Source organism: Danio rerio, chromosome 12, assembly GCF_049306965.1.
Source record: "Danio rerio strain Tuebingen ecotype United States chromosome 12, GRCz12tu, whole genome shotgun sequence".
In the NCBI taxonomy this organism is placed as follows: Eukaryota; Metazoa; Chordata; class Actinopteri; order Cypriniformes; family Danionidae; genus Danio; species Danio rerio.
This window is the reverse complement of record NC_133187.1, coordinates 23,902,536-23,916,999: the sequence shown is the minus strand read 5'-3', so window position 1 is coordinate 23,916,999 and position 14,464 is coordinate 23,902,536. Positions and strand designations below refer to the sequence as shown.

Below are 14,464 nucleotides of genomic sequence, written 5' to 3'. Positions count from 1 at the left end.
CATTAACAAATATGTTACAACTCTCTGTGATCAGCTGCTCCTCAACAATTTATTTTACAAGTTTAAAAAGTTTTTAAAATAAAACATGTTTGTAATAAAAACAGTAAAATGTGTGAAAATGTGTGTGTGTACTGCAAACAGCATTTGTGTGTGACTCATCATTTCAGAAAGGCTTGAATAAACTCAACCACAAATACATCAAATAACTTACTTAGTATTTTTTTACTCGTGAACTTATTTCAGCTTCGTCTGTTTTTGTTTCTATCATTGACAGCTGTTAAACTGTTGTAACACATGCACTTCGGAGCGGTGGGTGGAGAGAAGCAGCTCATTTGCATTTAAAGCCGCAGGCTACAAAAACAGCTACAGTGTACTCAGACAAAAAAATGGGCAGATTCTGAATTATATAATAAAAAAATCTGATGGGTGTTTTGAGCTGAAACTTTACTGACACATTCTGGAGACATCGAAGTCTTATTTTACATCTTGTAAAAAGATTAAAATAGGTGCCCTTTAGTACATTACAATGATACTTAAGCCTGTTTTTAATACGATTATGTTGTTTGTTTGTTTGTTTGTTTGTGTACGTTATCGTCTTTCAAGGGGAAACATTCAGCAAGTTCTGACACAATAAAAAATATAAAAAACAAACATGCAAAAAGGAATTGCATACACTAAGAAAAACATATGCACACTATAGATCAGTGTTCAACAGTCTGATTGACACTGAGATAAAAGAGTTCCCCTTCGGTTGGGGAACTTCAGTGCCATGAATGGGAGGATTCGGATCAGAAGCCGCTTGTCTGAAGAGTATTGAACGGGCCAATGAATGAAATTAATTGGCAGCGTAAGCTTGCGCAGGTGTGCGGCATCTGCAATTATCTCAGCATATAAGCACACCTGAAGCCAGCAGACGCCATCCTTTTCGCTTCAGATCCTTTCTGAGTGAGTCGATGAGGGTTCCTCTTGCTGATCAGCACTTCAGAGCGAACGAGTGTGTCTCCCGGTCCAGAGTGGGTCTTCGCGGTGGCAGACGGTCGAGCTGGGTTTCTCCCTTGCCTGCGGTTCTTTGGGTCTGGTCCTCCAGAGCGGTGCGTATTGTTGCAAACTTTCCTAAAAGAGCAACACAGTCGTGCAGCACGTCCTTTTCAGGATGGCGCTCCGACTGTGCGTTTCTGGATGCGGGGGTTTCCTGGCTCCGGATGATGGACACGATCACTGCATTGCATGTTTGGGGGTCCAGCATGTTAATGCGGTGCTCGCGGGCGGTTCATGTCGTCATTGCGATGCCATGACCGTTGCACAGCTAAGATCGCGGCTAACTTTCGCAAGAGAGCGAGCCACCCCAGTTGCCTCCTGTTCTAAAAAAGCAGCGGGCGCTCGGGCAGATCTGAGGGTTTCAGCGGGAGATAATCCGCCGCCCACGGGCTCGCGGACCTCTCGCTCCTCACGGTGCTCCATCCAAGCTTCGGGTAGTGGGAGTGATCCGTCTAACCAGATGGTAGCTCTCACACTCGCTGACACCGGAGATCAGATGTCCTCTGCGGCATCGGAGGGTGGGCTTTCACTGTCCGACGAAGATCCGGACCCGCTCGCCCCCTCCAGGCAGGTGAGCGCTGTCAAATCGGATCCTGAAGCGGACATGTTAGCCGTGCTTTCCCGGGCTGCTTCGGCCGTGGGGTTGGAGATGGTTTATCCCCCAGCTCCGCGGCCGGACCGACTAGATGGGTGCTACGTAGAGGACCAGAAGGCGAAGCCTTCGAAGCCTCTCGTCCCCTTCTTCCCGGAAGTGCACAGTAGGCTCACGCAGTCTTGGAGGGCACCTTTCTCTGCCCGTGCTGCGTGTGCCTCCGCCCTCACCGCCCTTGACGGCGGAGCTGCCAGGGGGTATGAGGCGATCCCGTCAGTGGAGCGCGCTATCGCGGTCAATCTTTGTCCGCGTGGCGCCTCTACGTGGCGGGGTTTGCCCCGCCTCCCGTCCAAAGCCTGTAGGTTGTCTGCCTCCCACGGAGCCAGGGCTTATAAGGCTGCGGGCCAGGCTGCTTCTGCTTTGCACGCGATGGCCACCTACCAGCGCTACCAAGCGCAGGCGCTGGCCGAGCTGCACGAGGGCGGGTCCAACCCAAGCTTATTACATGAGCTGCGCACCGCGACCGACTATGCTCTTCGGACTACTAAGTCCGCCGCGTGTGCGCTGGGGAGGAAGATGTCCACACTTGTGGTTCAGGAACGCCACCTCTGGCTAAACCTGGCCGATATGCGCGATGTTGACAAAGTTCGCTTTCTTGACTCGCCCATATCCCAGGCTGGCCTGTTCGGCGACACCGTCGGTGAATTCACCCAGGAATTCAAGGCGGTGAAAGAGCAGTCGGATGCGATGGGCAATGTCATCTATCGGCGTGGCCGTAAGCCCGCTCCGCCCGCCGAGCCATCCACCTCCGCTGTTCCTCGCCGAGGGCGCCCGCCAACGAGTGCTGCCCCGCCCCCGCCTGCGCCTCCGGCCAAGCGGGCGCGGCGTACACCTCAAAAGCAGGCAGCCCCTCCTGCCCAGGGCGCCGTTAAGTCCGGTAAACGGACCGCGAATCGTCCCTGAGACAGGCCATCCGGAGAAGAGGAAACTTGCTCTTTCCCCGCTGGAGGGCGGGGCCCCGATAACAACGGTACTTTTCAGTGCCACCAAAACATCAGTAAAAGAGCACTTTTTCCCTTCCCCGGATGTGACTGCACGAGTTCTGCCAGTCCGGGACGCGCTGCCTTCCGGCTCGCAGACTCTACGTGCTTCGCCAGTGGCTCACGAGCGCTGGGGGGACGGTCTCCCTTGCCTCAGCCCTCCAGCCCCCTCTCCGGAGTCAGGGTGCGGAGCCAGAGCAAATCGCTCTCCTCCAGCTCCTCCGCGGGACCCTCGTGCTTCCCGGATCAGCACACCCACTCCGCGCTGCCCCACCGCTGGTACGTCAGCGATTGTAGCGATGACTCCATTAGCGAGGGCTCTGCCTGCCTGGTTAGCGCGGGCCAGCCCCTCGCGGTGGCTCATACGCACAATCAGACTCGGTTACGCGATTCAGTTCGCGAAAAGGCCCCCCAAGTTTACGGGCGTGTATTTCTCCAGGGTCAACCCCCTGTCCGCCCCTGTCTTGCGAGAGGAGATTGCTGCCCTCCTGGCGAAGGGTGCAATCGAGCCGGTTCCTCCAGCCGAGACGGAGAGTGGGTTTTACAGCCCATACTTCATCGTACCCAAAAAGAGCGGTGGGTCACGGCCAATCCTAGATCTGCGCGTTTTGAACCGCTGTCTGCACAGGCTACCGTTCAGAATGCTCACGCAGAGGCGCATTCTCCAATGCGTTCGTCCTCAGGATTGGTTTGCAGCCATAGACCTGAAGGACGCGTATTTCCATGTCTCCATTCTTCCACGCCACCGCCAATTTCTGCGGTTTGCGTTCGAAGGTCGAGCGTGGCAGTACAAGGTCCTCCCCTTCGGGCTCTCTCTGTCTCCGCGGGTCTTCACCAAACTCGCGGAGGGTGCCCTAGCGCCCCTTCGGCTCGCGGGCATTCGCATACTCAATTATCTCGACGACTGGCTGATTTTAGCCCACTCACGGGAGCAATTGATTATGCACAGGGACAAGGTGCTTCGGCATCTCCGCCTACTGGGGCTTCAGGTCAACCGAGAAAAGAGCAAACTCGCCACCGTGCAGAGGATTTCTTTTCTCGGGATGGAGCTGGACTCGATCACCATGGTAGCGCACCTCTCCGAGGAACGCGCTCGCCTGTTGCTGAACTGTCTGAGGGAGCTCGACAGCAAACTAGTGGTCCCACTGAAGTTCTTTCAGAGGCTCCTGGGGCATATGGCATCCGCAGCCGCCGTCACGCCGCTCGGGTTGCTCCATATGAGACCACTTCAGCACTGGCTTCACGATCGGGTCCCCAGACGCGCATGGCACGCGGGCACACACCGGGTCTCGGTTACTGCGCTGTGTCGCCGCGCCCTTAGCCCTTGGAACGACCCCTCGTTCCTACAGGCCGGTGTGCCTCTAGGACAGGCGTCCAGCCATGTTGTTGTTTCAACAGACGCTTCCAACACGGGTTAGGGGGCCGTGTGTCGCGGGCATGCGGCTGCGGGCCTGTGGAAGGGTGCCCAGCTGCATTGGCATATCAATCGCCTAGAGCTGTTGGCAGTGTTCCTCGCTCTCCACCGCTTTTTACCGGTGCTGGAGCGGCAACACGTGCTGGTCAGGACGGACAGTATGGCGGCGGCGGCGTATATCAACCGCATGGGGGGTATGCGCTCTCGCCGCATGTCTCAGCTCGCCCGCCGTCTGCTCCTCTGGAGTCACCCGCGGCTGAAATCGCTGCGCGCCATTCACGTTCCAGGCACGCTCAATCGTGCAGCCGATGCGCTCTCACGACAGCTGTTACGCCCTGGAGAATGGAGACTCCACCCCGAGTCTGTTCAGTTGATATGGGCGCGATTCGGGGAGGCCCAGATCGATCTGTTTGCTTCCCCCGAGAACGCTCACTGCCAGTTGTTTTTTTCCCTGACCAAGGGCTCTCTCGGCACGGATGCACTGGCCCACAGCTGGCCTCGGGGCATGCGCAAGTATGCATTTCCCCCAGTGAGCCTGCTCGCGCAGTTTCTGTGCAAGGTCAGGGAGGACGAGGAACAGGTTCTGCTAGTTGCGCCCCTTTGGCCCAACCGGACCTGGATATCAGAGCTCTCACTCCTCGCGACGGCCCTCCCCTGGCGGATCCCTTTGAGAGAGGACCTACTTTCTCAGGGACAGGGCACCATCTGGCACCCTCGCCCCGATCTTTGGAACCTCCACGTGTGGTCCCTAGATGCGAGGAAGACTTAGGTAACCTACCGACTGCGGTGGTTAATACCATGACTCAGGCTAGAGCCCCCTCCACGAGGCGCGCCTACGCCCTGAAGTGGAGTCTATTCACTGAATGGTGGGTCTCTCGCAGAGAAGACCCCCGAAATTGCCAGATTAGTGTTGTGCTCTCTTTCCTTCAAGAGAAGTTGGACAGCAGGCTGTCGCCCTCCACTCTCAAGGTTTACGTGGCCGCCATCTCCGCTTATCATAGCGCGGTAGCTGGCGGCACCGTGGGAAAGCATAACCTGGTCATCCAGTTCCTTAGGGGTGCTAGGCGAATTAATCCATCTCGCCCCCCTCTCATGCCCTCTTGGGATCTCGCCCTCGTTCTCACGAGTCTGCGATCCGATCCCTTTGAGCCACTCGAATCAGTATCTCTAAGATTTCTGTCCCTGAAGACAGCTCTGCTGGTTGCGTTGGCCTCCATCAAGAGGGTCGGGGACCTGGAGGCATTTTCGGTCAGTGACTCGTGCCTGGAATTCGGGCCGGATTACTCTCACGTCATCCTGAGACCCCGCCCCGGTTATGTGCCCAAGGTTCCTACCACCCCCTTTAGAGATCAGGTAGTGAACCTGCAAGCGCTGCCCCCGGAGGAGGCAGACCCAGCCCTTTCTTTACTTTGTCCAGTTCGCTCTCTGCGCATTTATGTGGACCGTACTCAGAATTTTAGATCATCTGAGCAGCTCTTTGTCTGTTATGGCGGTCGGCAGCAGGGAAGTGCCGTATCGAAACAAAGATTATCCCACTGGATTGTGGATGCCATTTCACTCGCTTATTCGAGTCGAGGTCAGCCGTGTCCCCCGGGAGTACGTGCACACTCCACTCGGAGCGTTGCATCCTCTTGGGCGCGTGCACGCGGCGCCTCTCTAACAGACATCTGTAGAGCTGCGGGCTGGGCGACACCCAACACATTTGCAAGGTTTTACAATCTGCGAGTGGAGCCGGTTTCCTCAAGGGTATTAGGTAACCCTTTGGTGATTGAGGAGACAACTCGGTAGGGTGTTGAAACACGCTTGCTGCGCCATTCTCTCTAACACGGAGGTACGTGCGCCTTTTTATCTGTCAGTAAAGTTCCCCGTCAGGTGAGCCCTGCAGATTCCTCTGTGGCCCCCAGCACTGACTCAGCGGAGGAGTCACTTGCTGGCCCACTACGTTGTAGGTCTGCCCGCTGGTCAGCCCGCGTTTTGGGTATAGGTGCCTGCTATGCGTGATCCCCACTAGGCAATCCCATATGCTTATTCCACCACGGTTAAGTCCCCCCCTGGGCGGACCCGTGTCTTCCCTCTCCGCTAACCACTCTTTTGCTATGCGTACTCCCCCTTTTTAGGGCTAGTCCATATGTAAATTCTGCCATCTATCCCCCCCTTGGGTAACGGATGGCCTCCGCAGCGTCCTCCCTATCGGGATTGCACGCTTCCCAACGTACTGTCGTATTTCCTAGAATTATCTAGATGCTCACGACTTCCCAAAAAATATATCTAAATCCGTAAAACTTCTGTTGAAGTAGGATAAATTAGGGCCAGGGACACGTTGGAGGACCGCGCCCCCCATGATGTGGGTGCGTCACGCTTGCTTACTATCTCCTCATCGGGGGTGTTGGTAAGGTGCAGTCATTATGGCGCTTTCCATACTTCTCCCATTCATGGCACTGAAGTTCCCCAACCGAAGGGGAACGTTCGAGGTTACAGAAGTAACCCTTCGTTCCCCGAGGAGGGGAACGGAAGTGCCATATTCCGTCGCCATAATGACTGTCCCTTAGCTGTTTGAAAGTCTCTTCAGCTTAAAAGGATGGCGTCTGCTGGCTTCAGGTGTGCTTATATGCTGAGATAATTGCAGATGCCGCACACCTGCGCAAGCTTACGCTGCCAATTAATTTCATTCATTGGCCCGTTCAATACTCTCCAGACTAGCAGCTTCTGATCCGAATCCTCCCATTCATGGCACTTCCGTTCCCCTCCTCGGGGAACGAAGGGTTACTTCTGTAACCTCGAACGTTCTTAAGTCTATTCTGCTTCCAGAGGAAGGTTCTGTATCTACTACCAGAAAGTAAGAGATCATAACATGGGAAGCGTACATGAGATGGATTGTTTAGAATGAGTGTATTGCTCCTAGAGTGTTTGAATACTGGTAAAAGTTTCAAATCCTATTAGCACTATTAGTCATGACAGCGGTGGCGCAGTAGGTAGTGCTGTCGCCTCACAGCAAGAAGGTCGCTGGTTCGAGCCTCAGCTGGCTCAGTTGGTGTTTCTGTGTGGAGTTTGTATGTTTTCCCCATGTTCACGTGGATTTTCTCTGAGTGCTCTGGTTTAGCCCACAATCCTAAGACATGCGGTACAGGTGAATTGGGTATGCTAAACTGCAGTGTATGAGTGTCTATGGATGTTAGAAGGGCATCCGCTGCCTAAAACATATGCTGGATAAGTTGGCGATTGATTCCGCTGTGGTGACCCCAGATTAATAAAGGGACTATGCCAAAAAGAAAATGAATGAATAGTCATGACAGCATATGTTTTTTAGTTCATTGTGCCTTATTAAATTAGGTTCTAACTTAATTTCATAAGTTACAGAAGCAGTTTTAAGTCAGGTTAACACAATATAAGTTCAATAGACTCATAAGATAAATTTGATTTAGCTTAAAAATTTAGGGCAACAAGGATATTTTACAGTGTACTAGAACCAAAAGTAATATAGCATTTATATTTACATCACATAATCATTTTGATAAATGTTTGTTTCTAGGGAATTATCCTATTCAGGGAATTGTTAAAATAAGATTTGTACTTAACAACTTATAAATACACTGCAGCATAACAGGTAATGAGTACTGACCGGTGCAAGTACAGCTTTAGTTCGGTTTAAATTATCATCCCAGACTTTTGCTCTGTCCTCACAGTGATCTTCAAATAAGATCGAATCCGAGGAAGACACTTTGACTCTCACTTCGTGGGGCTCTTTGAAGGCATTTGCATTTTTTAACGTGTTTTTGAAAAGTAATCTAAAGGGGAGGCCCAGAACTCATTTGGAGTTTTAAGATAGCTACTGTATAAAATATTAGCCCCTGAAGACACCACCGAAAGAGCTTCTCAGGAAATGATTATTTCAGCATGTGAGTGAGGTGGAAGTGGCAGATGTGTGTTTCACACCGACCTACCTGACATGCGTGCACCCACGCACACACACACACACACACACACACACACACACACACACACACACACACACACACACACACACACACACACACTCGCATACACTCGCACACACTCCCCCAGTTGCCATTTAGATGATTGCATTTATCTTTTTGCTTTTAGCTTGTGTCCTGACATGTTCTGTCCTCTCTGCATGGGAGAATCTCCTGCAGCTGCTGCTTTGATATTAGCTTTATGAATTTGCGTGAAGCTCATATACCTCAGTAATCTGCCCCAATGTGCTGCCAGTACTCTATCTCTTCTCTTTCTATCCTTTCTTCTCTCTCGTCTCTCTTCATCTCCAAACATTAATCCTGCATCAAAGTCTTGAATGTGCTCTTTTCGGTCTCTGTCTGTGTTTATTATTGAAATGAATGCGGGGTGACTAGACTCTGATGGGATGGAGACCCTTGGCAGCTTCTCTCCCACTGTTTTCACTTGATTGAATGTTCTACGTTTTTCTGAATGTCACACAGACCAGGCTACTCTCATATCTCAGGTAAATCGAAGAAAAAAAAGAAAAACAAGGTCTCGCAGCTCTTGCTTTGACACTTGCTTTTCTGTTTGTGAGGCTGGAAATCTAGAGTGTATTATTGATCTGATGGTGAAAGCCCTTTTTATGAGGAACACTTTACTCTGAGCTCTTAGATTAGGAGGTTAGTTTTGATTGATTGCTTGTTAGTTGTTGTTTTTTTTTGCATGAAGAACTGTGCACATGGTTTGTGGATAGGAAAACAGTATATATTTTTATTTATTAAATATATGTGTTTATATTTATTTGTGTGTTTATTGTTTCAAAAGCAGAGTTTTCTCTTAGTGAATTACTAGTGAGTTACTGATGCATGGGTAGACCTTTTAAGAGATTAGCAAAATATTTGTTGTTTGTTTTGTTTTATTTTTTTATATTTTATATTTAATGTTTTATTTTCATTTTCCTTTTATTAAACTTTTATACTGCAGTTGCCATTACTAGCTCTTTGCCTTGGCTGGTTGCAAGAAAGTGGACCCAGTTTCAGCAATCAACAAAACAAAGCTATTTATTGATGGAATTAAGCACAAGTAGGCAGACAAGGGGATGACAAGGTCCAAACACTAGAGGCGATAACAAGGTAAAGCCAGTGGTAGGGATAAGATCAACCCAGGCTCATTCAGAAAACGTACCTCTATATACATTTCTGGAGACCACCAAATATGTCTGAGGAGTTATGTTTTTTTTTTGTCAACTAGAATCCACCAGAGGCCACTGTGTACGCTTTTTGGGATCTCAAATTTCTCTCGCGAGTGCCATTCATGCCTGCTGTTCTCGCATAATACCACTAGAGGCAGCTGTCGACTGACTGTATGACTGACTGAATAACTGACTGACCGATCGACTGACACACACTCCTCCTTCCCTAACCCCAACCAATTGTCTTGATTGACTTGTCCAACCACTTCCCTAAACCCAACTAACAATTTTCAAAAGCAATTCAGAAAAAGAAATCTCTCGACTGATTTTTACCACATTTTCAGATTTTACCACATTCTCACCCTGTCATTTACTTGTTTATTTAATTTTTTGGCTTCTGATTTTGTCTTGCTTTCAGGAATCGTTCATCACTCAACTGCAGTCAACTCCTCTCTACATCTGAAGTGCGCCAGCGTATGCTGTGAGCCACCAAATAAACTGGTAACAGCGAGAAAGCGATCCATACGCAGGTAAGTGGTCAGCTGAAAGCATGAAAAGGAACAGCGTCATACTGCCCTGTAGCATTCGTTTTAAAGATGAAATGCAGTCATACGTACTTCTGGCTACATAATTCGTAATCTCCAGAAATGTAAATAAGGCTGCGTTTTTGTCACGGTCACACAATGAAGACAAGGATAGTTATGTCTTTCAGTCAGTTTTTTCAAAACAATGTGGATATTTCAGCATTAGAAGCAGGTAAGTGATAATTGTAGAAAAACAGCGGTCTTGTAAGCAGTTCATAAGGTAAACAAAGGATCTTCCATCCTTTATGTATAATAGTCACTACCCTTATTCACAGCTTTTGCATCCACAGGAGGAGGGAGACATCCACGGAAGGCAAGTGTGGGAGAAGATGACGTGAACCATCCAACTTCGATTCTAGCCGATGAACGGCTGGAAAAGGTGAGTCTATATAGTGAACGGTGATTGATGGTGCAGGTGTGTGTAATTAGAACTCGGGTGTTTGTGCACGGGTGTGGTGAGAGGTGGCTGGAGAGGGAGAGTGATGATTAGAGCTGCAGGAATAGGATGGTGAGGGAGAATGGTAATTAGAGAAGCAGGAGCAAGCCGTGGATGTGACATCTGTTTTAGAAAGAGCTTATATTGGATATGTTTATGTAACAATGAAAAAATAAAAGCTTCTAAAAATGCATTCGGCCAATAAAGTTAAGATTCAATTTCTTGCACGTCCCTATTTGTCAACCATTGCAGCAAAAAGGGTTTGTGATATCAGTATTTAAATGTTTCTAATCATTTTATGTATATTCTCATTTCTTTCCATGAAAACTAACTTGCTCAATGAAACCTTTGCAACAATATTCATGTTAGATTTTTTTTCTGAAATTTCAATTCAAATTTAATTGCAGGCTATTGGAAAAATACATAACATATAAACCTGCAGAGTGAACAGACTTACATTGTAAGGGAGAAAAATATACCGATAAATTTGACATGCCACAGTAATTATGTTTTTGTTTTCATTTTTAGTCAGCTTTCCAGTATTTTATTGGTTGTGCCCCCGAAATGGCCCCATGCTGGTGTGGAGACCTTGGACCCCTGCTGCAAATCTAATGTATGACGCACAATTCAAGATGTTCTTGACCTTATGAGCTTTAAAGCAAATACATCCAGGTGCTTTTCTAAGAGAAACCGTGTAGTGTTTTTGTGCCGCCAGATCAGAGGTGTTGCAGTGTGACCCAAGGTGAAGATGAAGATGAAGAGCTGACAGCCTGACTGAGCACTGACCTCAAAACAGCTTCCTTTATTCTGCACTGCTGTCATGAGAACAGAGACACGTCACATGCTTTCTTCATTTAGAGCACTACTGACGCTCAGAGAAATGGCAGAATGGCTGGCTTATAAAAATGATACACATACCTGTTTTTCCTATACAAATATATTTCCAAAGGAGCTGTTGACATGGAATTATACCAGATTTCAAATAAAAGAAACATGCAATCCAAACATAATGTACACATAAATCAAAACCTTAATTCTTCATAAACTAAGTTTTGTGTAATAACAATTGAATGACACAAGAAGAAATTAATGAACTACTGAAATGCAGTCATTACTTTGTATAAAAGGCTTATTATTGGCTCTTGCATGGAGAATGAGTTGCATGCATTGCTTAGGTGTGATTTGTTTAATGTGCTTTTTACACGTTTCTTTTCTTTATGTGTTCAATAATTTTCCACTGTGTCATTTCATGTTATTACACATAACTATAATTTGATGGGACTTTAGTTTAAGTAACAATTAACACCAGTTATTACTGGCTTATTACCTGTTTATTATTATCATAATAACTGTTTATTAGGACTAAAATATGATCATATTTTGCATTTATAATCCTACCCAATATTTAAACCAAACTACTACCATACTTACTATTATTAAGCAGCATTTCATGAGCTAAAGTCTCAATTAATGGTTTGTTAATGGGTTAATACAAACATCGGGTAATCATTTCAAGTCACCAGCACCTGAGAAATACATTTTCTGGGTAAATTATGACATGTTCAATACTTATTTTTAGTGAATAAAACGACAGTAATAATTTGGTTTCAAATATTAGGATTAATTTTTGTATTAATATTAATATTGAGATTTTCTCATTTTACTTAAAGGGCTGGCTCAATTATGTGATTAATGAAACAACTTCATGTTGTTCCAAGCCCCTGAAACTTTCGTTTGTCTTTAGAACATGAATTAAGTTTTTTTTAGGTGCAATTTGAGAGATCTCTAAACCTCCATAAACAGCAAGGTTTCTGGCTCGTTTAAAGTCGAGAAAGGTACCAAAAATACAAAATAAAACATTTTCAAATTCTGTGCACATTAAACATACAAAAATATAAGAAATATAATAAACTTCTAAAATAATATTTTGTATCTTATAGAGTTGAAGACAAAATGATTAGACCTCTTTTGAAAATAAAATTATATATATATATATATATATATATATATATATATATATATATATATATATATATATATATATATATATATATATATATATATATATATATATATATATATATATATATCCCAAGGTAACAGAGCAAGGAAGTTTTTATTTTATTTTATATATATATAGTGATTTCTATTTTATTTTTTCTGCAGAAAGTCTTATTTCTTTTAGTTTGGCATAGAGAAAAATAACACAAAAAACAATAATATAAGCTATATAAAGTTTAACACTATTAGCAACCTTATTTTAAAACCCCTGTTTTTCAGTGACATGCCTATTTAACCTATTGTCTAAATAACCTAATTAACCTAGTTAAGCCTTTAAATTGCATCTTGTAAATTATCTGGAGAAAAAGGATGCACTCATAATGGCAAGGGTAAAATAAATAAGTTATTAGAAATTAGTTATTAAAACTGTAAAAAAAAAAAAAAAAAACAATCCATGTGTTCCAATATTTTATATGTTAAACAACACTTGGGAAATATTTGAAAAATAATGAAAATTTAACGGGAGGATTTTCTAACAGTTGCATCTAAAATGTGTGTAAAATCACTGATGATTAGGTTTTCAACTATTTATCTAGACTTGATAAATGTTTACCATGGGGATGTGAAAGAATATGAAGGCGTTTCATTTTTCCACATTTGAAAACAGAAGTAAACACACACCTAAATAATTATGCTCATGTGTTTCCCTGAAAAACCTTGCCTCACCATTAAATGCAGTTATTTTTAAAACTAAATATAATACCATGATTTTGGTTGAAGGAGCACCAATCTAGTGGAGCTGCTGTAAGTTTAATAATGGCAGCTCAGCTCTTTATAGGACTGAATGAGTGATTGAGTGTTTCCCTCCTGTTTTTTTTTCTATTCCAGTGCAGCTAATCAACCTGGTAATGAAAACATCGCTATCTGATCTCTCCCTCGCTCTCGCACTCATGCTTTCAATTTGAGTTCAATTTAGTGTGAATTACAACCATGACAAAACCATCCATTTGCACTGGCAAAAGAATTGCTGTGTATAATGAGGAATAGTATAGTAATGCAATTAAAAATGCAGTTGAACAAAACAGAGCATGGAGAGTTATCATTTCAATGGAAGAAACTGAAAAGCAATAATTGAATAAGTTCAAACTAAACCTCAATGTGTACTTTGTGTTATACACGTACACAGTAACACATCATCCTAATTCTTCTAATATACAGTACACCAATGCAAATGGATGATGCATTTAGATCTGACATGCTCGTCCTTGTACTGCTTTTTGAAATGATGAGGGTGGAATTGGAGTAATTTTCCTGACAAAACAGCACTTTTGAAGTTGCTGCATGAATGATTATCTCTATCTTTATGTATTAACTGAGTGGACAGTTAATACATTTGGAGGACACTGCGAAAATGTTTGCTTTTAGTACACTTTGATAAAATCCACTCTGCAAGTTAATCACATAATAAGCAGTTGGGGGGCTAGTTGTGGCCTAATAATCAGTGAGTTGGACTTGTAATCCAAAGGTTGCTGGTTCAATTCCTGGCAGGAATTCTCCATGTTCAATACCCAGCTGAGGTGTCCTTGAGCAAGGCACCTAACCCCTAATTGCTCTCCGTGCACTGGAACTGTAAGCAATATCTCACCACTGCTCTGTGTGCATGCTCACTGTGTGTGTTTGCTCTCACTCCTCACTCAAAATCTGTGTGTGCACTTACATTCAATAAAAGCAGATTTGGTTAAAATCATATTTGACAAGGCTCCCATCACCTTCACTTTCAACAGAAAAGAAACACACAATAACAGAAAAACAGAAAGCAGATTTTTTGATGACACTTAATTATCTATTATCAGTTGCAATCAGGCCAGTGGGAAGTTAAGAATTGGAATTGTGCTTCTTTATTTTAAACAAATCAATAGGCTACATTTTTAACCATCAACTCATAAATAAGATTTTAGTTAACTGTTGTTTCTACAGGTATTAGTGATGGGAAGTTCGGATAATTTTACTCACTGTAATTTCATTTACTGACTTTCAGTCATTTCGTTCAATTTGCCAAAGTAATAAGTATTAAAATGTTACGAGTTGGTTTCAAACGCACCTAAAACAACCCAAAGGTTAATCACACTACCGACACGTCATAAATAGAATGCTATAAGAAGGAAAAAATAATAATTCATTGCTTACCTGCGCTTTCGTCTATGAAAATATCT

At 45.1% G+C, this 14,464-nt stretch overlaps 1 long non-coding RNA gene across 2 annotated transcripts in view; it reads left to right on the top strand.

The window, feature by feature from the left end:
- LOC137490442 (uncharacterized) overlaps positions 1–12,138 on the top strand; it is a 54,366-nt gene extending 42,228 nt beyond the window's left edge. The window contains exons 3-6 of one of the 2 annotated variants that reach the window (XR_012387997.1): positions 9,649–9,760; positions 10,105–10,193; positions 10,779–10,863; positions 10,966–12,138. This is a non-coding gene — a long non-coding RNA (uncharacterized lncRNA). Of the gene's footprint in view, positions 1–9,648; positions 9,761–10,089; positions 10,194–10,778; positions 10,864–10,965 lie in introns of both variants that reach the window. The other variant, XR_012387998.1, reaches the window with a different exon arrangement.
- Positions 12,139–14,464: the final 2,326 nt, after the last annotated feature.